The sequence below is a fragment of the Somniosus microcephalus genome, chromosome 9 (genome assembly GCF_052327205.1).
Source record: "Somniosus microcephalus isolate GS21.2 chromosome 9, FLI_Smic_1.0, whole genome shotgun sequence".
NCBI classification, from domain to species: Eukaryota; Metazoa; Chordata; class Chondrichthyes; order Squaliformes; family Somniosidae; genus Somniosus; species Somniosus microcephalus.
In genome coordinates, this window is record NC_140995.1 from 112,370,157 (window position 1) to 112,396,652 (window position 26,496).

The following is a 26,496-nucleotide window of genomic DNA, read 5'->3' on the forward strand; positions in this document are numbered from 1 at the left end:
ACAGAAAGAGAAATAAAGAGAGGGAAAGAAAAATTGAACTAAGAGAGAAAAAAGAGAGAAAGGAAAAGTAATAAAAAAACTCCATCAATTGATACCTAAAGGAATGAGACTTGTAATTGCTAATTTTCAGTGCCATTGAGGTATCACATCAATAAAAGGGTACTTGCACTTTAAATGACAAAACTTAACTTTCTGTGGCAAGTTTAGTTCGTATCTACCACCCAAATATAGCAACTTCACACCACTCAAAGCATTTCAATGGTGAGGCAGACAGTGAAATGTCATTTTTACAAAGCTAACGGTGGAGCGGCACAACTCGGACAGCAACGTTTGGATATCCGCGTTTAACTGCGCATCTGCCCCTTGCCTGAAGTTGCTGTACCATTTGCGCATACATAACGGTGAATGCCATTAACCTTACCATTATTTTGACAGTAAATTCTGGGCTATTGTAGCACAGAGAAACTTTTAAAAGAATAGGACTAAACAAAATTTGGTTTAAGATAAATGGTGATGAATCCTGACAAAAATGCTAGATTAAAAATCCTGACATCTGAATCCCTTTTCAGGCCATTCACCAGTCTCCTCCTGCAACCAAAAGCATAAGATGTACTTGATAATAGACTTCTCCAATTGATGTCAATGCTGTTGTGTATGTAATATGTGTGCTACTTTGAACCTATGGACAGGACTGCACTACTTGTTGGGCGTAGTGATACGCAGTACCACTCCTGGCCATAGGGGTATAAATAGTACTGTGGGTACTGATCTCCCCTCAGTTCCCGCCTGTGGGCATGAAGTAAAGACCTACGTATAGTCCCTACCTCCAACCAGTAAAGACCTGTTTTATTGTTACTGATTAAGTCTGAGTATTAATTACTTGAACAACTCACAGATTTAACACTGGCGACGAGTCTGATTCGGACCCTGCGGCAGTCACTCCACGGCAGCTTCGTCCACAGCCAGGATGTTGCAGAGAGGTTTCCACCCTCTCCACCCCACTGGAAGACATCCTGACCTCGGAGCCTCCATCGGCGACCGTCAGCTTCTTCTCCAGCTTGGTGGTGGGTAAGCCGTTGTCTGAGCCGGGCAGCGACGCGACAGGCAGTCGACCGCGTTGGCCGCACGAACGGGGCTGGGGGAGCTGGAGGAATAGGGCGCGAGAGCCGCTTCGAGCGGGAGGCGTTTCAACGGAGCGATCGCATCTCCTGATAAGAGCCGAGAGCCGCTTCGCGATCCAGCGATCGCATCCGCTGATAAGGGCAGCACTCGGGCGATCGCGGCGAAGATAAGGGCCGCACTCGAGGGCTGAAGGGAGACGGCGTCGGGGGACGGGTGAAGACCGCCAAGCGCGGGAAAACCGCCATTTTGTGGGCGGAGGACGACGGCAAGAGCGGGAAGCCGCCATCTTGGATAGCAGTAAAAAAAAAAAAAAAAAATCTGAGAAATTGCAAATCTACAATGCCTAAACACGGGAATATTAGCACCTTTGATAGTGACCTCGAAGATTGGGCCATATATGTTGAAAGAGTAAAAAATTATTGTAAGGCCAATAAAATTCGTGACCAAGATAAAGCTCTAACATTATTAAATTTAATGGGTGCGAAGACATACGGGCAATTGAAACACCTGTTATCACCAGATGAACCGGCGGATAAGACGTTCGATGAGATTGTTACTGTCCTGAAAGATCATCTAAACCCCACGCCGCTGATGCTAGCGGAACGATTTAAATTTTACGACAGAAGGCAGCTACAGCATGAAAGCAATGCTGATTATTTGCTGGAATTGCGTAAATTAGCGAAATATTGCCAGTTTGGAACGGGACTGACAGAGGCACTTCGAGACAAATTTGTGTGTGGTTTATTTAAACAGGATACACAAAAGCGACTGCTCGAGGAGAATGAGCTGACGCTTGAGAAGGCGGTCACTATGGCAGCAGCACACGAAGCCGCAGCGAGAGGCACGGCAGTAATGCAGCTACGGTCACCGGAGCTCAGTGCACACAAATTGGGTGTGAGTTCTGGCAAATGTTATCGTTGTGGAAAGACAACGCATGATCAGAACCAGTGTTGGTTTAAAAACCAAGAATGTAGAACTTGTGGTAGGCTTGGACATATAGCTAGAGTATGCAGGTCAGCGAAGAAGACCAGCAACAAGAAGTCACCGCAAGGAAAATACGCAAAGGTACACAAGGTGACCGAACAGGAGTCCGATTCAGACACTAGCAGTAATGAACTGGCTAGCTTAAGAGTACTCAACGCTGGTAAGGGTGCAGACCTCCAGACAATTTGGGTCACTCTTCAGATAGAAGGAGTCCAAGTAAAACTGGAATTGGACACTGGATCGGCATTGACGGTCATAAATAAGAAAGATTACGGAAAGTTATTCCAACATATTCCCCTACAGGATACGGGGATTATATTGGAAACATACACGGGGCAAAGAGTGTACCCCATCGGGAAAATAGAGGTTGCAGTGGTCCACAAGGGCGAAGAAAGTCAAATAATGGACTTATATGTGATATCTGAAGGAGGTCCTCCACTACTAGGACAGGAGTGGATTAGGAAAATGAATATGGACTGGCATTTCCTACAAACAATAACGAGTGAGAACTCGGTGAAGATAGTCGGCCCAGACTCTGGAACGGATGATGGTAAGCCCAACTCAGGTGCAAAAGACAAAGTTTCAGCACAGAATTCCACTGAGCAACAACAACATAGTTTAACTGTGGATTCTGAGTCTGGCAAGTCTACTGATGTGCCCGTTTCTGAGGGACACCGGGCTCGAACTCAACTCCATTTCAAACTACAACAGCAATTAGAACAAATGCTTCGCCGTTGTGAGCAAGAGTTGAATGCAACGAAAGAGTTCTTTGATATAGAGTTGGAGAATCTGGAAAGACAACAGAAGCAGCTGATGGAGAAAATGGAACAGGAGCACACAAAACGTCTGATGTCATAGGAGTTAACGGTCAGCCAACTCCTGCATATGCTGAAGGACAGGACTCTGAAATGGGAAAAACTTGAACACGAACTTCAATATTCAAACGAAAGGGGTTCGGAGCTCTCAAAGGTTATTGGAAGAGCTGAGGTGGCAACACAGACTGAGATGACTGCAACAGAGCAGCCCTTGGATGCCAAAAGTACGCTGACTCACGTCAACGTAGAACAACAGACCGCTGAAACAGCTGCTCCGGTAGAGGGATTGCATAGTCCGATCAATCAATCTCCAAAGGAAGTTGAAGTATTAAAATCACAAATGAGGTCACTAGTAAACGACTTGCTGAAAGCCCAGAAAAAGCTGGATGCAGAGGTACACATGAAGAAGTCTCTTCAGGAAAGATGTCTGGATTTGGAACAAGAGCTGGCTAACGTCCAGCTGGGTATGGAGGAAATAGACGACCCTCTCACTGGTCTAGCTCAGGACGACACCGAATATTACTATGACCTGGTGGACGACACCGAATATTACGATGTCCTGTCCTGCCCAGCTTGTAACTTCGACTCCCAAAGTGCAGAAATCATGGAGGAGCACCAAAAGTCTACGGAACATCGGGAGAAGCTGGCTCTACGACGGAAACAGGAGGAAGAGAAGGAGGAACTGCGCATGCAGCTGGCAGCTGTGGCAGCTGACAATGGAGCCCAGAGAGTCTCCAAGAAGCAGAAAAGGAAAAGTAAAAACAGAAGATGACCCATCTGAACCATTATCACCTCTACCAGATCACACACGTGGTCCCTCCGAATGGAGCCAATTCAGTTCGGAAGTTCAAACTGTTAAATCCATGGAAGGACTATTGAATGAGTCACTCCAGCAACGTGAACCGACTCCACCACAGAGATTGAATCTGTGAACTGTTTTCCGCAGAGACTGAATCTGTGATCTGTTTTGACATGAAGTTATCTATGTATCTATGTTATTCTGTTATGTAAACCTGAAGTTATATATGTATATATGTTATTACGTTATGTTAAATGGGGAGATGACTGTAAAGCTAGGAAGGGAGGAATGTTGTGTATGTAATATGCGTGCTACTTTGAACCTATGGACAGGACTGCACTACTTGTTGGGCGTAGTGATACACAGTACCACTCCTGGCCATAGGGGTATAAATAGTACTGTGGGTACTGATCTCCCCTCAGTTCCCGCCTGTGGGCATGAAGTAAAGACCTACGTATAGTCCCTACCTCCAACCAGTAAAGACCTGTTTTATTGTTACTGATTAAGTCTGAGTATTAATTACTTGAACAACTCACAGATTTAACAAATGCAAGTCAGTGACAGACCAGAAGGAAGCACAATTCAAGGCAGCCGATCAGGAAAGAGATCCAAGGGCTATACTAAAAGCTATTGATTTATGATGACTGAATAAATTAAATTCCATTTTTATTACATGGGATTTTCACACTTTTACTGCTGCTTTGGTAATCCGATTCCACAATTTCATTCATTCTGTCGTGAAAACTGCAGAATAGTGGCCTTAGTTACAGTGTATAAATCTATGAAACCACAAGCATAAAATATAGATAGCTGCAGCAAAAAAGACAAATACGATACTAGACTGCATTAGTAGAGGGATAGAATACAAATCTAAAGTAGTTATATTATTTCTATAGAAATTGTTGATCAGATTCCGTCTGTCGTACTGAGTGCAGTTCTGGTTACCTAATCATTGGAAGAATATTATTGCTCTTGAGAGGTTCGGGGGTGAGTAACAAAGATAATACTGGGTATCATGAATTTAAGTTATGAGGAAAAGTGAAGAAAGTTTTTTTTTATTTTTGGAAAAGAGTAGACTAGAGGTAACCTAAATTAAGTTTAAAATATTATGAATAGGATTGACAAAACTGATGCAGAAAGAAGATTAATTGTGGTGAAGGATTCAATACCAGTTTAAAATTAAGAAGTTAGAGGTAAAAGAAACCAACAATAAATGTTTCATTCAACGGGTAAAAGAGTTGTGGAATAAATTACTACGGATCGCCATCAAAGTAGACAATTTAAATGGGCTCCAGAGACAATTGGATGTGTTTCTAGAGAGAAAAGGGATTAAGTGATGTGGGGAAAAGATGAGTAAATGGGGCTGATTTCTGATAAAGGGACAGGCTCTTTAAGCCTTTTCAATTCCTTAAAAATTCTTGGGCTAAAAATTCAATACGGCCAGAAAAAGTAATGCAGGTAGCACACGACCTTCGTGCTGCCTGCTAATTAACATGATTGAAGCGTTGACCCCAGCGCTAAGAACACTGCTGGTTGGCTGAGTGCTCAGCAGGGGGCCCAACTTCATTGGAAGTGATCCCTATTTAAAGCTAGCCTGCAGTTTGAAACTCAGTCTGCACTTCTTAAAGGGGAGGTGCTTTCTGAAATAAGCACCTCATTGTAATTGTTGTCAAGGCAACTGTAAAGTAGCTATGGCTCAACAGGGCAGAGAAAGGGGACCTAGGTCTTCAGACGCAGCACTGGAGTCCTTAGTGCAGGGGGTTGAAAGGAGGAGACAGGTCCTCTACACGCAGGGGGCCAGGAGGCCCTCCAGACTCAATGTAAGAAGGCAGTGGGAGCAGATCGCTAAAGCGGTCAGTGCTACCAGTCTTTGCCCCAGGAACTGGATCCAGTGCCGAAAGACGTTAAATGACCTCACACAAGTGGTCAAGGTCAGTGAATGCATCTTCAAATGCCATATCCCACCAACTGCACCACTAACCTCACTGCTCAATGCACCACACGCACATCACTCACCTACCAACAATCTCTATCAATCAGGACTCATACCTCACAATCATAGCTTCACCTCACCCTCACACATTTACCACTGTTGCAAGCCTCACACCCACATCTCATACCTTACACACACTGCCAGCTCTTCAACCATGACAGGCACATCACTCAAACACATTGCACCACACTCACTGACACACTTCCCTTTCTCTTCTAGGCCAAGGTGGTGCATACCTGGCACCAGCAGCAGCTAACCAGCAGGGGATAGTCATGGCTGCATATTCTGACCCAGCTGGAGAAGACTGTGCTAGACATCATTGGAGGGGCTGTCACTGAGGCCGTTGTGATCAGCGTGGCTGAAACCATTGATGATGACGGTATGCTCATACCTAATCCCCCTTTTCACATCCTACTTCACCCTCATTCCACAATTTCTTCTCACTTACAAGCTGCTGATGGTGTAAGCACGCAAATCTTGCTTTCATCCCCTCCCCTCACCACAACCCTAGGCTTGTGCCTTTCTCCTCTCAGATACCCAAGAACACCAACCAGCCCAGCCAGAACAGGAAGAACAAGAGAGTGATGCGGAAGAAGAGACACCGTCACTCGATCTGACACTCACAGGCACCAGCTCAGAATCTGGCACTGCGCGTACTTTACAGGGTAGTATAGAGGTAGAATCTGCATATGGTGAGTCACCCAGGGCAGGGGGAATGGTAGCGCAGGTGCCAGCTTCCCGGAGGGCGAGGTCGCACACGAGTTCTGCTGCACAGGACTCAGATGAGGACTTTGATGGGCGGCCTTCAGAAGAAGGGTGATGGGCATGCACACTGTTGTGTATGTAACCTGTTCCACCTTAAGAGAGCTTAAGCCTGTTCCACCTTAAGAGATGTACTACTTTCTCAGGCTGCTGTAGACGTAATACCGGGGGTGAACACACCGGTATATAAGCACTGTGCAGTAATCTTGTATTCAGTGTAGTCCCTACCTCCAACCAGTAAAGACCTGTTTTATTGTTACTGATTAAGTCTGAGTATTAATTACTTGAACAACTCACAGACTTAACACTGGCGACGAGTCAGGTTCTTACCCTGCGGCAGTTATTCCACGGCGGCTTTGTCCACAGACAGGACGTGGAAGAGAGGTTTCAAATCTCACCACCCCACTGGAAGCGACAGGCATTAGGACCCTGAAGCCTCCATCAGCGACTGAAAACTGGAGGACAGAAGACATCCTGCAGCTTCTTTTTCAACCTCGGTGGTGGGTAAGCCGAGCAGCGTTGGCTGCAAAGACAGGGCTGGGGGAAGTCGGAGGTAGAAGGGCCATCGATCGCAATCCCTGATAAGGGCCGCACTTGGGCTGAAAGGCGCAGCGTCGGCAGACACTGAAGGCGCGAGAGCCGCGGTGAAAAGCGCGGGCCATCGATCGCGGCGGAGATAAGGGCCGCACTCGGGCGATCGCGGCGAAGATAAGGGCCGCACTCGGGGGCTGAAGGGAGACGGCGTCGGGGGACGGGTGAAGACCGCCAAGCGCGGGAAAACCGCCATTTTGTGGGCGGAGGACGACGGCAAGAGCGGGAAGCCGCCATCTTGGATAGCAGAAAAAAAAAAAAATCTGAGAAATTGCAAATCTGATAAAGCACTACAATGCCTAAACACGGGAATATTAGCAACTTTGATAGTGACATTGAAGATTGGGCCATATATGTTGAACGAGTTAAAAATTATTGTAAGGCCAATAAAATTCGTGAGGCTGATAAAGCACTAACATTATTAAATTTAATGGGTGCGAAGACATACGGACAATTGAAACGCCTGTTATCACCAGATGAACCGGCGGATAAGACGTTCGATGAGATTGTTACTGTCCTGAAAGATCATCTAAACCCCACGCCGCTGATGCTAGCGGAACGATTTAAATTTTACGACAGAAGGCAGCTACAGCATAAAAGCAATGCTGAATATTTGCTGGAATTGCGTAAATTAGCGAAATATTGCCAGTTTGGAACGGGACTGACAGATGCACTACGAGACAAATTTGTGTGTGGTTTATTTAAACAGGATACACAAAAGCGACTGCTCGAGGAGAATGAGCTGACGCTTGAGAAGGCGGTCACTATGGCAGCAGCACATGAAGCCGCAGCGAGAGGCACGGCAGTAATGCAGCTACGGTCACCGGAGCTCAGTGCACACAAATTGGGTGTGAGTTCTGGCAAATGTTATCGTTGTGGAAAGACAACGCATGATCAGAACCAGTGTTGGTTTAAAAACCAAGAATGTAGAACTTGTGGTAGGCTTGGACATATAGCTAGAGTATGCAGGTCAGGGAAGAAGACCAGCAACAAGAAGTCACCGCAAGGAAAATACGCAAAAGTACACAAGGTGGCCGAACAGGAGTCCGATTCAGACGCTAGCAGTAATGAACTGGCTGGCTTAAGCAGTATTGAACTGGCTAGCTTAAGGGTACTCAACGTTGGTAAGGGTGCAGACCTCCAGACAATTTGGGTTACTCTTCAGATAGAAGGAGTCCAAGAAAAAATGGAATTGGACACTGGATCGGCATTGTCGGTAATGAATAAGAAAGATTACAGAAGGTTGTTCCAACATATTCCCCTACAGGATACGGAGATTATATTGACAACCTACACGGGGCAGAGAGTGTACCCCATCGGGACAATAAAGGTTGCAGTGGCCAACAAGGGCGAAGGAAGTCAAATAATGGACTTATATGTGCTACCGGAGGGAGGTCCACCACTACTAGGCCGGGAGTGGTTTAGAAACATAAATATGGACTGGCATTCGCTAAAAGCCATAAAGAGTGAGAACTCGGTGCAGATAATCAGCCCAGACTCTAGAACTGATGATGGTAAGACCAACCCATGTGCAAAAGACAAAGGCCTAGAAATTGGGTTTTGGCTTAGCCATGGCTTTAGCGCCGGAAGTTAGTGCCGGTGCTAAGTCCCCTGCGCGCGCCAAAAATTCAGTGGCGCCGCGCCCAAACGGCTGCCGGCGCTACTGAAGGGTCTTTGCGGCGGTACATCGGCGCTAACTGCCGTTTCGCGCCGCAATTCCGGCGCTGCGGCACCCGATGCGGTGCGGCAGGCTGGGGACGTGCAGGCCTCCTCCTCCCGTTAAGGAGGAGCTGCCTGCACCCGGCCGCGGCCCGCGCAAATCAGCTTAAAAATGAGCCCGGCACCTCGGACAAGTGCCGGGCTTGCATCTGTTCCGGGGGTGGGGGGGGAGAAGTCCGGGGGGGGAGAAGTCCGGGGAGGGAGCTGCGGGCAGGCGGCCGGCGGGAAAGTGGCCGGCCGCCGCGGGGCCTTTAATGCGCCGGCGCAAACTGGAGTAAGGCACCTCTGCCAGAACGTTGCTTGCGGCTGCCACGGGCGAGGCGGCCGCAACTCAATTTCGGAGTTCGGGCGGGTTACCACGGCAACCGGGACGCTGCGCACACCGATGACGTCATCGGTGCCGGCGCAGCGCTACCGGTGCAACGCCGATTTAGGGCCCCAGGGAATTTTTAAACTGGCCATAACTCTGGCGCTAGTCCCTCTAGCGCCTCAAAAGCGGCGCTAAGGCTAGTGAATTTCTAGGCCAAAGTTTCAGCACAGAATTCCACTGAGCAACAACAACATAGTTTAACAGAGAATTCTGAGTCTGTCAAGTCTACTGATATGCACATTTTTGAGGGACACTGGGCTCGAACTCAACTCCATTTCAAACTACAACAGCAATTAGAACAGATGATTCGCCATTTTGAGCAAGAGATGAATGAAATAAAAAAGTTCTTTGTTACAGAGTGGGAGAATCTGGAAAGGCAACAGAAGCAACTGATGGAGAAAATGGAGCAGGAGCACACCAACCATCTGCGCGAGGAGGCCGAACGAATCAAAGCTGATTCAGGTTCTGAAGGTGCGTGCCATAATCTGGTGTCAGAAGAGTTAACGGTCAGCCAACTCCTTCATATGCTGAGGGACACGACTCTGAAATGGGAAAAACTTGAACACGAGCTGCGATCTTCAAAGGAAAAGGGTTCGGAGCTCTCAAAAGTCATTGAGATGGCTGATGTGACGACACAGACTGAAACGACTGCAACAGAGCAGCCATTGGATGCCAAAAGTACGCTGACTCACGTCAATGTAGAACAACAGACCGCTGAAACAGCTGCTCCGGTAGAGGGATTGCATAGTCCGATCAATCAATCTCCAAAGGAAGTTGAAGTATTAAAATCACAAATGAGGTCACTAGTAAACGACTTGCTGAAAGCCCAGAAAAAGCTGGATGCAGAGGTACACATGAAGAAGTCTCTTCAGGAAAGATATCTGGATTTGGAACAAGAGCTGGCTAACGTCCAGCTGGGTATGGAGGAAATAGACGACCCTCTCGCTGACCTGTCGGACGACTCCGAATATTACTATGTCCTGTCCTGCCCAACTTGTAACTTCGACTCCCACCATACAGAAATCATGGAGGAGCACCGAAAGTCTACAGAACATCGGGAGAAGGTGGCTCTACTACGAAAAAAGGAGGAAGAGAAGGAGGAACTGCGCATGCAGCTGGCAGCTGTGGCAGCTGACAATGGAGCCCAGAGAGTCTCCAAGAAGCAGAAAAGGAAAAGTAAAAACAGAAGATGACCCATCTGAACCATTATCACCTCTACCAGATCACACACGTGGTCCCTCCGAACGGAGCCAAATCAGTTCGGAAGTTCAAGCTGTTAAATCCATGAAAGGACTATTGAATGAGTAACGTGAACCGACTACGCCACAGAGATTGAATCTGTGAACTGTTTTCCGCAGAGACTGAATCTGTGATATGTTACGTTAAACATGAAGTTATATATGTATATATGTTATTACGTTATGTTAAATGGGGGGATGACTATAAAGCTAAGAAGGGAGGAGTGTTGTGTATGTAACCTGTTCCACCTTAAGAGAGCTTAAGCCTGTTCCACCTTAAGAGATGTACTACTTTCTCAGGCTGCTGTAGACGTAATACCGGGGGTGCAGTAATCTTGTATTCAGTGTAGTCCCTACCTCCAACCAGTAAAGACCTGTTTTATTGTTACTGATTAAGTCTGAGTATTAATTACTTGAACAACTCACAGACTTAACACACACAGAAATGCTTGCTGTATTGGCAGGCCTGCCAGAGAGCCTGTTGTCACTGTCAAGGAGCATGGAGAAGTCCGGCTCCAACCTTGCACAGGGCTTTGTGTAGAGCTTGGAGCCCATGATTTCCAGGATGGAAGTGATGGGCAACTCCATTAGAGCACTTGTGGACCCAACCATGATGCTGGGTCTGATGGGCGATGTCTCAGCTTCCATTACAGCACAAGAGGAAGCGACCCAATGTCTGAGTACTGCAGTGGAAGCTCAGATTTCTGTCATGCAAGCTCAGCTTGCTGCCATACAAGCTCAGACTGCTGCCATTGTGGCTGTGTTTACAAGTGTGGAAAGGGGCTTGCAGGGTCTCACAGCAGTCCAGCAATCTGTGCTCCGACAGATTATTAGGATTGCTGAGGCGCCACCCTGCGGGAGTGGCAGTGATTCCGAGATCATGAGCCTGCTGTCCTCTCTCAGGATGACAGCATTTGTACTGCACTACTGCCAGTCCAGCAGTGCCCTGTCAGCTAGCCAGCCTAGACTGCTGCTGCCCAGGCCGAGGTGGTGCAGTCTACAGCCGGGCCTTCTATGCCCAGAGCTGCTAGAGAACGTCCTGCAAGGCAATCTGTAGTCTCCCCCACTGAAAGTCAGCAGCCTTCCAACAGCCATGCTGCAGCCACTGGGGGGGCACATTGTTGGAGCACTAGGACAGGCAGAGGCACACGGAAGGCAGGCACTAAGGGAATGCACAAGGGTGATTAGTTGACTTTGTTGTGTGGTATTGTAAAGAATCATTTATAAATTATGTTTGCCATGTTTGTTTTGTGGTGGCTTTCAATTTAGCATTGTGGCCAAGAAGCTGCTTTGATGTTCTGTGACAGAGGGATGGTAAGGTGGGGAAGTGATGAACAATGCGGATCTGGGGATTCATTCGGGGGAAATAGAGTTTGATGATGCGCTCACGGACAGCCCGTCTGGAATTTGGATTTGCAGGCTGCCTCCTCCCCTCCTCCTCCTCCTCCTCCTCTTCTTCCTTTTCCTTCTCCTCTTCCTCCTCCTTCTCCTCCTCCTGCTCCTGAGGTGATCGCGGAACCCATGGTGGCAAAGGCTGCACCCTCATGATGGCCAATTTGTGGAGCATGCAGTAGACCACCACGAATTGGGACACCCATTCCAGTGAGTACTGGAGGGCTCCTTCAGAGTGGTCAAGGCAGCGGAACCATTGCTTAAGCACTCCAATGGTATGCTCGATGACGTTCCTCGTGGTAGCTTGGCTGTTATTATATGACTGTTGGCCATGAGTGGTGGGGTTGTGGAAGGGAATCATCAGCCAGGTGGAGAGTGGATAGCCCTTGTCATCTAGCAGCCACTCTCGGGTTCGACGTGGTGGCTCGACAATTGCTGACACAGCAGGCTGGCGCAGGATGAAGGCATCATGACTGCTGCCAGGATATTGGGCATTCAACATCATGCTGGGCGTGGTTGCACACCAACTGCACGTTAAAGTTGTACCCTTTGCGTTTACGGAACATCTCACCATTGAGATGCGGCACCTGCAAAGCCACATGTATGCAGTTGATGGCACCCTTCACCACGGGGAATCCTGATATCCTGGCAAAGCCACGTGCGCGCTCTTCCTGCTTCTCTCTGTTTAGAGAGAAGACAAAGAAGTCCCCTCTCCTAGCGTACAGGGCCTCTGTGACCTCCTGGATGCAGCGATGGATATCAAACTGCGAGATGTTTGCTATGTCGCCTGTTCAAGCCTGGAAGGATCTGCTGGTGCAAAATTTCAGTGAGGGCCGCTGGCAGAGCCGTCGTCGCCTTGCTCTGAGGCTGCAGGTCTGGTTCCAAGAGGTGGCTGAGTTCTGTGATCACCTCCTTGGTGAAGTGGAGCCGCCGAACACACTGCTCCTGGCTTAGGTGCAGGTAGGAGAAGTGCTCCCTGAAGACCCTATATGGGTAAGTCCTCCTCCTCCCCCTGCAACCAGCGTGTCTTTGTTGCCTCTGCTCCATCTCCTTGACATGCTGCAGCGCAAGAGGGACTGTAACAAGAGCCCCCATGACTGGGAGCAAGTGGTGTACTCAGAGGCCTTCCCAACATTCAGCAGCACTCCCTGCACACTTTAACTTTTGAAATGTCTTCCAGCAACCCAGCATTCATACAAACTCTGCAAGACCCAGTACAGGAGCAAATCAACTGACCAACAAGTTGGATGTTTCCCTTTAAATAGCGCTGGTGGGGGGGGGGGGGGTCCTTGTGCAGGTGAACACATGTTCAGCTGTGCGTGTTTACGAGAGGGCGTTGAATGGAGCGGCGACATCCAAAATGGCAGGTTGTGCGTCAAATCAGAGTTACATGCACGTACCACCCACGCTATCACCTTCACCAAGATGGCGAACAGTGCGAGCCATGCTGGAAGCGGGCGGAAGCGAGACAGATGCCTTTTTTAAAAAAGGGCCATAACTATCGGCGCTAAGGAGCTGAAATTCGCGGCCCTTATGTTCTTATAATTTAATGGACTGTTGTTAAATATTTCTGGTTTACAGCTTCTGATTATTATAATTAAGTTCATCAGCATCTAGAACCAGTTGACTGTGAATGCTACTTTTGAAGTTTAATCAATTAAAACATATATAATAAGCTACATTAAAAAAAACATGTTTGATTGAGTTGTCAGCTCAACAAGATGAAAGATGTCAGTGTAAGGAGTGGAACATTTTTATTTATGTTTGTCATTTGATGTCAGCATCAAGCAGTTACAGGTCAAGTAGAGCACAGATTAGATGCACAATAAATCTCCATTTAATTAGCCTGAACTGTGTTCCCTCGGCCCCAGACCAATGTTCCTTACTGTGACAAGGTATCCTTAGGACTTCTCTGAGTAAGATTGCAACTTATTTGCAGATTAGTGTGTGAACCATTGTGCATTGGGCACGCTCCACTGGGAGGCTGCCCAAAAGTCAAGCTTGACCCCCATTGTGTGTTGAAGCTTTGGATTTTTTTTTAAATAACTTTTTTCAGATGTGGAGAAAGCATTGCAGTTTATTGTACTGTTTGTGACATTTAGCTGTTGGACACTGCTTATTTACTGTTTAACTTCCTGTTTGTTTCAAATGGATTTTGATTTTCCTGAGGTTTAGGAAGCGTATTTTTTCTCTATGGATATCAATGAGTGGAGTGATGTTTAATTTTCCGGTGTGCCAGTGTTGGGATGCAATTGGAATGAGATTGGTTGCAAAGATCTCAAAAAGCAGAAAGATGAAACAAACTCAGAAAACCCTGGAAACACTCAGCAGATCAGACAGCATCTGGCGAGAGAACAGAGGAGATGGCAATATGGATGTGGCCCATTTATCAAAACTGGAAGATATTATAGAGGAACAATATTTGAAAAAGATCAGAACAAAGCGGAGAGGGAGGGAAATCACACAAACACACACACACACACATACACACAAACACAAACAAACACACACATACACAAACACACACACACATACATGCACACACATAAACACACCCACACAAACAGACATGCACACACACACAAACACACACATAAACATACACACAAACACACACATAAACATACACACAAACACACACACAAACACACACACACAAAGACACACACAGAAACACAAACACACACAGACACACACACAGACACACAAACATACACACAAACATACACAAACATACACACACATACACAAACATACAAACACCCAACCACAAACCCACATACATAAACACACACAAACAAACACACAAACTCAAACACACATACATACACACACACAAACACAAACACACATACATAAACACACACAAACAAACACACAAACACAAACACACATACATAAACACACACAAACAAACACACAAACACAAACACATACATAAACACACACAAACACAAACACTCACACTCACACACAAACATACACAAGCACACACAACATACATAAACACACACAAACACAAACACTCACACTCACACAATCATACACAAGCACACACACACATACACAAACAAACACATACACAAACAAACACACAAACACACACACACCCATACACAAACACACATACACAAACAAACACATACACAAAGACACACACATACACAAACACATGCATACACAAACAAACACATACACATACACAAACAAACACAAACAAACATACACAAACACACACACACAAACACATACACAAACACATACACAAACACACACAAACAAACACACAAACAAACACATACCCAAACACATACACAAACAAACACACACATACACAAACACACACACAAACACATACACAAACACATACACAAACAAACACACACACACAAACATACATAAAAACACACAAACAAACACATACACAAACACACATACATACACACACACAAACAGAAACACACATACATACACACACACAAAGAAATGTGCCAACACAAACACACACACATAAACACACACAAACAAACATGCAAGCACAAACACATACATAAGCACACACAAACACACAAACACAAAAACATACACACACATACACACGCACAAACACAAACATACACAAACACATACACAGACAAACACCCATACAAAAGCACACACACACAAACACAAACACATACACAAACACACACACAAACACACATATATAAACACACACAAACAAACACAAACACAAATACTCACACACACACAAACACAAACATACACAAACACATAACCAAACAAACACACAGACACAAACACAGACACAAACACAAACACATAGACAAATAAACACACAAACACAAACACACATGTACCAAACACACACACACACAAACACACACACAAACACATACACAAACACATACACAAACAAACACACACACACAAACATACATAAAAACACACAAACAAACACATACACAAACACACATACATACACACACACAAACAGAAACACACATACATACACACACACAAAGAAATGTGCCAACACAAACACACACACATAAACACACACAAACAAACATGCAAGCACAAACACATACATAAGCACACACAAACACACAAACACAAAAACATACACACACATACACACGCACAAACACAAACATACACAAACACATACACAGACAAACACCCATACAAAAGCACACAAACACAAACACATACACATACATTTAAGAAGCATTTGGATGAGCATTTGAAATGCCATAGCATACAAGGCTACGGGCCAAATGCTGGAATATGGGATTAGATTAGACAGGGCTTGATGGCCGGCATGGACACGATGGGCCGAAGGGCCTCTATCCGTGCTGTATTACTCTATGACTCTATGACAAACACACACACAAACACACATATATAAACACACACAAACAAACACAAACACAAATACTCACACACACACAAACACAAACATACACAAACACATAACCAAACAAACACACAGACACAAACACAGACACAAACACAAACACATAGACAAATAAACACACAAACACAAACACACATGTACCAAACACACACACACACAAACACACACGCACAAACACAAACATACACAAACACATACACAGACAAACACCCATACACAAACACACACACAAACACAAACACATACACAAACACACACACAAACACACATACATAAACACACACAAACAAACACAAACACAACCACTCACACACACACACAAACACAAACATACACAAACACATAACCAAACAAACACACATACACAAATACACACAGAAACACAAACACACACACAAACACAAACACAAAGACAAACAAACACACAAACACAAACACACATGTACCAAACACACACACACACAAACACACACATACAAACACACATACACAAACACACACACACATACATGCACACACACAAACACACACAAACACACATGCACACACACACAAACACGCACACACACACACAAACACACACACAAGCACACACACACAAACACACACACACAAACACACACATAAACATACACACAAACACACACACAAACACACACACAAACGCACACACAGAAACACAAACACACACAGAAACAGAAAAACACACACAAACACAAACAGATACACAAACACACACATACAAACACACACACACAAACACACTCACAAACACACATGCACACACACACACAAACACGCACACGCACACAAACACACACACAAACACACACACACAAACACACACATAAACATACACACAAACACACACACACAAACACACACACAGAAGCACAAACACACACAGACACACCAACATACACACAAACATACACACACACACAAACATACAAACACCCAAATACAAACCCACATACATAAACATACACAAACAAACACACAAGCACAAACACACATACATAAACACACAAACAAACACACAAACACAAACACATACATAAACACACACAAACACTCACACACACACAAACACATACATACACAAACACACACAAACACAAACACATACACAAACACACATACACACAAACACACATACATAAACACACACAAACAAACACACAAACACATACATAAACACACACAAACAAAAACACAAAACACATACACACACGCGCACAAACACAAACATACACAAGCACATACACAAACAAACACACATACATAAACACACACACACACAAACAGATACATAAACACACATAAACAAACACAAACACTCACATACACACAAACACATACATACAAAAACACACACAAACACAAACACATAACACAAACACACACACACACAAACACACACATACAAACACACATACACAAACACACACACACATACATGCACACACACACAAACATGCACACACACACAAACACACACACACAAACACACACATAAACACACACACAAACACAAACACACACAGACACACAAACATACACACAAACATACACAAACATATAAACACCCAAACACAAACCCACATACATAAACACACACAAACAAACACAGAAACACAAACACACATACATACACACACACAAACAAACACACAAACACAAACACACAGATAAACACACACAAACAAACACACAAACACAAACACATGCATAAACACACACAAACACAAACAATCACACACACACACACATACATACACAAACAAAAACACATACACATACACAAACACACATACACACAAACACACATACATAAACACACACAAACACACACACACAAACACACACATAAACACACACACAAACACACACACACAAACACAAACACACAGAGACACACAAACATACACACACATACACGAACATACACACACATACACAAACATACAAACACCCAAACACAAACCCACATACATAAACACACACAAGCAAACACAGAAACACAAACACACATACATACACACACACAAACACAAACACTCATACATAAACACACACAAACAAACACACAAACACAAACACATACATGAACACACACAAACACAAACACTCACACACACACAAACACATACATACACAAACAAAAACACAAACACATACACAAACACACATACACACAAACACACATACATAAACACACACAAACACAAACACATACAAAAAGACACACAAACAAAAACACAAACACAAACATACACACACGCGCACAAACACAAACATGCACAAGCACATACACAAACAAACACACATACACAAACACACACACAGAAACACAAACACATACACAAACACACAAACACAAGCACTCACACACACACCAACACAAACATACACAAATACATAAACAAACAAACACACATACACAAACACACACAGAAACACAAGCACACACACAAACACAAACACATACACAAACAAACACACACAAACACACACCTACCAACACACACACACACACAAACACACACATACAAACACACATACACAAACACACACACACATACATACACACAAACAGAAACACACACACACACAAACATTCATGCACACACACAAACGTGCACACAAACACAAACACATACACACACACATGCACAAACGCAAACATAGACAAACACATACACAACCAAACACACATACACAAACACACACACACAAACACATACATAAACACACATACATAAACACACATAAACAAACACAAACATGCACATACACACACAAACACATACATACACAAACACACACAAACACAAACACATAACACAAACACACACACACACAAACACACATACATAAACACACACAAACAAACACACAACCACATACATAAACACACACAAACAAACACAAACACATACACACACATGCACAAACACAAACATACACAAACACACACACAAACACATACACAAACACACACACAAGCACACATACATAAACACACACAAACAAACACAAACACTCACACACTCACAAACACATACATACACAAACACACTCAAACACAAACACATGCACAAACACAAACACACACACACACACAAACACAAACATACACAAACACATGCACAAAGAAACACACAAACACACACACACAAACACATACACAAACACACATACACAAACGCATACACAAACACACACACATACACAAACACATACATACACAAACACATACACAAACAAACACACAAACAAACACATACACAAACACACACACACAAACATACACAAACAAACAAACACATACACACACACACAAACACATACACAAACACACACACAAGCACATACATAAACACACACAAACAAACACAAACACACACACTCACAAACACATACATACACAAACACACTCAAACACAAACACATACACAAACACACACAAACATACACAAACACAAGCACAAAGAAACACACAAACACACACACACAAACACATACACAAACACACATACACAAACGCATACACAAACACACACACATACACAAACACATACATACACAAACACATACACAAACAAACACACAAACAAACACATACACAAACACACACACACAAACATACACAAACAAACAAACACATACACACACACAAACACATACACAAACACACACACAAGCACATACATAAACACACACAAACAAACACAAACATACACACTCACAAACACATACATACACAAACACACTCAAACACAAACACATACACAAACATACACAAACACAAGCACAAAGAAACACACAAACACACACACAATCACACACACACATACATACACACAAACATAAACACACACACACACAAACATTCATGCACACACACAAACGTGCACACAAACACAAACACATACACACACACATGCACAAACACAAACATAGACAAACACATACACAACCAAACACACATACACAAACACACACACACAAACACATACATAAACACACATACATAAACACACATAAACAAACACAAACACGCACATACACACACAAACACATACATACACAAACACACACAAACACAAACACATAACACAAACACACACACACACAAACACACATACATAAACACACACAAACAAACACACAACCACATACATAAACACACACAAACAAACACAAACACATACACACACATGCACAAACACAAACATACACAAACACACACACAACCACATACACAAACACACACACAAGCACACATACATAAACACACACAAACAAACACAAACACTCACACACTCCCAAACACATACATACACAAACACACTCAAACACAAACACATGCACAAACACAAACACACACACACACACAAACACAAACATACACAAACACATGCACAAAGAAACACACAAACACACACACACAAACACATACACAAACACACATACACAAACGCATACACAAACACACACACATACACAAACACATACATACACAAACACATACACAAACAAACACACAAACAAACACATACACAAACACACACACACAAACATACACAAACAAACAAACACATACACACACACACAAACACATACACAAACACACACACAAGCACATACATAAACACACACAAACAAACACAAACACACACTCACAAACACAGACATACACAAACACACTCAAACACAAACACAAACACACACAAACATACACAAACACAAGCACAAAGAAACACACAAACACACACACACAAACACATACACAAACACACATACACAAACGCATACACAAACACACACACATACACAAACACATACATACACAAACACATACACAAACAAACACACAAACAAACACATACACAAACACACACACACAAACATACACAAACAAACAAACACATACACACACACACAAACACATACACAAACACACACACAAGCACATACATAAACACACACAGACAAACACAAACACACACACTCACAAACACATACATGCACAAACACACTCAAACACAAACACATACACAAACATACACAAACACAAGCACAAAGAAACACACAAACACACACACACAAACACATACACAAACACACATACACAAACACATACACAAACACACACACATACACAAACACATACATACACAAACACATACACAAACAAACACACAAACAAACACATACACAAATACACACACACAAACAAACAAACACATACACAAACACATACACAAACAAACACATACACAAACAAACACATACACAAACAAACACATACACAGACACACACACAAACACATACATACACAAACAAACACATACACAAACACATACACAAAAAAACACACAAACAAACATACACAAACACATACACAGACAAACACACAAACAAACACATACACAAACACACACACACACACATACACAAACAAACACATACTCAAACACATACACAAACAAACACACAAACAAACACACAAACAAACACACACACAAACACATACACAAACAAACACACACATACACAAACACACACACACAAAACATACACAAACACATACACAAGCAAACGCACACACACAAACATACATAAAAACACACACACAAACACACATACATACACACACAAACAGAAACACACATACATAAACATACACAAACAAACACGCAAACACAAGCACACATACATAAACACACACAAACAAACACGCAAACACATACATAAGCACACACAAACACACATACACAAACACACGCATATACACAAACACACACACACAAACACACATACATAAACACACAAACAAACACAAACATAAACACTCACACACACACACAAACACAAATGCACAAACACAAACATACACAAACACACACACACACGAAGAGTGCAGGAGAGCATGTCGGGAACAGCACCAGGCATACTGGTGAGGCTACAACACAGGACTACTTGCATGCCAAACAACGGAAGCAACATGCGATAGACAGAGCTAAGCGATCTCACAACCATCGGATCAAATCAAAGCTCTGCAGTCCGGCCACATCCAGTCGTGAGTGGTGGTGGACAATTAAACAGTTAACAGGAGGAGGAGGCTCCAAAAATATCCCCATCCTCAATGATGGTGGAGCCCAGCACGTGAGTGCAAAAGACAAGGCTGATGCATTTGCAACTATCTTCAGCCAGAAGTGCCGAGTGGATGATCCATCTTGGCCTCCTCCTGAGGTCCCCAGCATCACAGATGCCAGTCTTCAGCCCATTCAATTCACTCCACGTGATGTCAAGAAACGGCTGAAGACACTGGACACTGCAAAGGCTATGGGCCCTGACAACATTCCGGCAATAGTACTGAAGACTTGTGCTCCAGAACTAGCTGCGCCCCTAGCCAAGCTGTTCCAGTACAGCTACAACACTGGCATCTACCCGGCAATGTGGAAAATTGCCCAAGTATGTCCTATCTACAAAAAGCAGGACAAATCCGACCCGGCCAATTACCGTCCCATCAGTCTACTCTCAATCATCAGCAAAGTGATGGAAGGTGTCGTCGACAGTGCTATCAAGCGGCACTTACTCAGCAATAACCTGCTAACTGACGCCCAGTTTGGGTTCCGCCAGGGCCACTCAGCTCCTGACCTCATTACAGCCTTGGTCCAAACATGGACAAAAGAGCTGAACTCAAGAGGTGAGGTGAGAGTGACTGTCCTTGACATCAAGGCAGCATTTGATCGAGTGTGGCATCAAGGAGCCCTAGCAAAACTGAAGTCAATGGGAATCAAGGGGAAAACTCTCCATTGGTTGGAATCATACCTAGCACAAAGGAAGTTGGCTGTGGTTGTTGGAGGTCATTCATCTCAATCACATGACATCACTGCAGGAGTTCCTCAGGGCAGTGTCCTAGGCCCAACCATCTTCAGCTGTTTCATCAATGACCTTTCCTCCATCATAAGGTCAGAAGTGGGGATGTTCGCTGATGATTGCACACTGTTCAGCACCATTCGAGACGCGTCAGATACTGACGCAGTCCGTGTCCATATGCAGCAAGAACTGGACAACATTCAGACTTGGGCTGACAAGTGGCAAGTAACATTCGCACCACACAAGTGCCAGGCAATGACCATCTCCAACAAGCGAGACTCTAACCATCTCCCCTTGACATTCAATGGCATTACCATTGCTGAATCCCCCACTATCAACATCCTGGGGGTTACCATTGATCAGAAACTGAACTGGACCAGCCATATAAATACTGTGGTCACAAGAGCAGGCCAGAGGCTGGGAATTCTGTGGTGAGTGTCTCACCTCTTGACTCCCCAAAGCCTTTCCACCATCTACAAGGCACAAGTCAGGAGTGTGATGGAATACTCTCCACATGCCTGGATGAGTGCAGCTCCAACAACACTCAAGAAGCTCGACACCATTCAGGATAAAGCAGCCCGCTTGATTAGCACTCCATCCACCACCTTCAACATTCACTCCCTCCACCACCGGTGCACTGTGGCTGCAGTGTGTACCAGCTACAAGATGCACTACAGCAACTCGCCAAAGCTCCTTCAACAGCACCTTCCAAACCCGCGACCTCTACCACTTAGAAGGACAAGGGCAGCAGATGCATGGGAACATCACCACCTACAAGTTCCCCTCCAAGCCACACACCATCCTGACTTGGACCTGTATCGCCGTTCCTTCACTGTCGCTTGGCCAAAATCCTGGAACTCCCTTCCTAACAGCATTGTGGGTGTACCTACACCATATAGACTGCAGCGGTTCAAGAAGGCGGCTCACCACCATCTTCTCAAGGGCAATTAGGGATGGGCACTAAATGTAGGCCTAGCCAGCGACGCCCACATCCCATCAATGAATTAAAAAAAAACACATAAACACATACACAAACAAACACACACAAACACAAACACACACCTACCAACACACACAAACAAACACACACATACAAACACACATACACAAACACACACACACACATACATGCACACACACAAACATACACGCACACACACACAAACATGCACACACACAAACACACACACACACAAACACACACATAAACACACACACACAAACACACAAACATACACAAACATACACACACATACACAAACATACAAACACCCAAACACAAACCCACATACATAAACACACACAAACAAACACACACACACACATACATACACACACACATACATAAACACACACTAACAAACACACAAACACACATACATAAACACACACAAACACAAACCCATACATAAACACAAACAAACAAACACACAAACACAAACACACAAACACATACGCACACACGCACAAACACAAACATACACAAACAAACACGCATACACTAATACACAAACACACACAAACACATGCACAAACACACACACAAACACACATACATAAACACACACAAACAAACACAAACACTCACGCACACACACAAACCCATACATACACAAACACACACAAACACAAACACATACACAAACACACACACACACAAACACACATACATAAACACACACACAAACACAAACACATACATAAACACACACAAACAAACACACAAACACATACACATACACAAACATAAACAAACACATACGCAAACAAACACACATACACAAACACACACACACAAACACATACACAAACACACACACAAACACACATACATAAGCACACAAACAAACACAAACACAAACACTCACACACACAAACACATACATACACAAACACACACAAACACAAACACAAACAAAAACACACACACACAAACACACATAAATAAACACACACAAACAAACACAAACACAAACACTCACACACACACACACTCAAACACAAACATACACAAACACATACACAAACAAACACACATACACAAACACACACACACAAACACACACACATAAACACACACAAACAAACACAAACACACACCTTCTAACACACACACAAACAAACACACACATACAAACACACATACACAAACACATACACAAACATACATGCACACACACAAACACACACACACACACCCACAAACACAAACACAAACATACATGCACACACACACACAAGCACGCGCACACACAAACACACACACAAACACACAAACACACACACTCAAACACAAACACATACACACACACAAACACACACACAAACACAAGCACACATACACACACATACAAACACACACACATATACAAATGCACAAACACAAACACACACACAAACATACATGCACATATACACAAACACACAAACGCACAAACATACACACACACAAACATACACACACACAATCATAAACACACACACACATACACTTACACACACATACACATACACACACATACACATACACACAAACACACACACACAAATACACACACACAACATACATAACACACATACAAACACACACAAACATACATACACACATACACACAAACATTTTTAAAGTGCTGAAATGGTTCATTGGACATTTTGGAAACACTTTTTAATGTTAAGTATTGTTACCGTCCACTCTCTGCTAACACTAAAATTGAGTCACCTGATCAGTAGAGCTGTGGACGTGTGTTCAAACATGCTTGGCTCACAGCTCAGTGCAACCCACATTGATACCCAGTCAGCAATATAACTGAGTATTGTTCACGATGCGCCTCACTCCACAGATAATGGTCTGAGATTGATAGCTACAGTAGAACTGTAGCCTTTGTTACGAATTTTCACTTCTTTAATTTTCTCCCAATGTTTCCCCATTCTCTCACTGGGCATTTTCACTTCTTTAGTCCATTTTGGTAGCTTTTTCTAGATTTAAAATATTTTAAAACATATTTTGGAGGAATAGTAAGTTGTGAAACCATCAAAGGAGAAACTACTTACAGGCATAAATCCATCCAAAAGATACTGGGGGTGAATTTCCTTGGTGCTGCTCCTGCTGTACCGCCACAACTTTACACATGCAAAGCAAGGTTTCTGCAGCACCTCCGGCGAAGTTATGCCAGCTGAGTGGGAGCAGATCTGAGGAAATTCATGACCAAGGTCCTGATCTGATAAGGGAAGTCATTAAGCCCATTTTAGTTCATGCATCCAACCCGCTTCATTTCAGCCTATAATGAGCCCCATAAATCTGCAGGCCGGAATCCTAGTGCTTGCGCTGTGATATGTACTCTTCAAGTATTTATACAATTCCCTTTTGAAAGTTACTATTGAAACTGCTTCCACCACCCT

At 43.7% G+C, this 26,496-nt stretch overlaps 1 protein-coding gene across 1 annotated transcript in view; it reads right to left on the bottom strand.

The window, feature by feature from the left end:
- LOC147112606 (tyrosine-protein kinase Src42A) overlaps nt 1-26,496 on the bottom strand; it is a 106,106-nt gene that overhangs the window by 31,202 nt on the left and 48,408 nt on the right. The gene's annotated exons all lie outside the window — the stretch shown is intronic.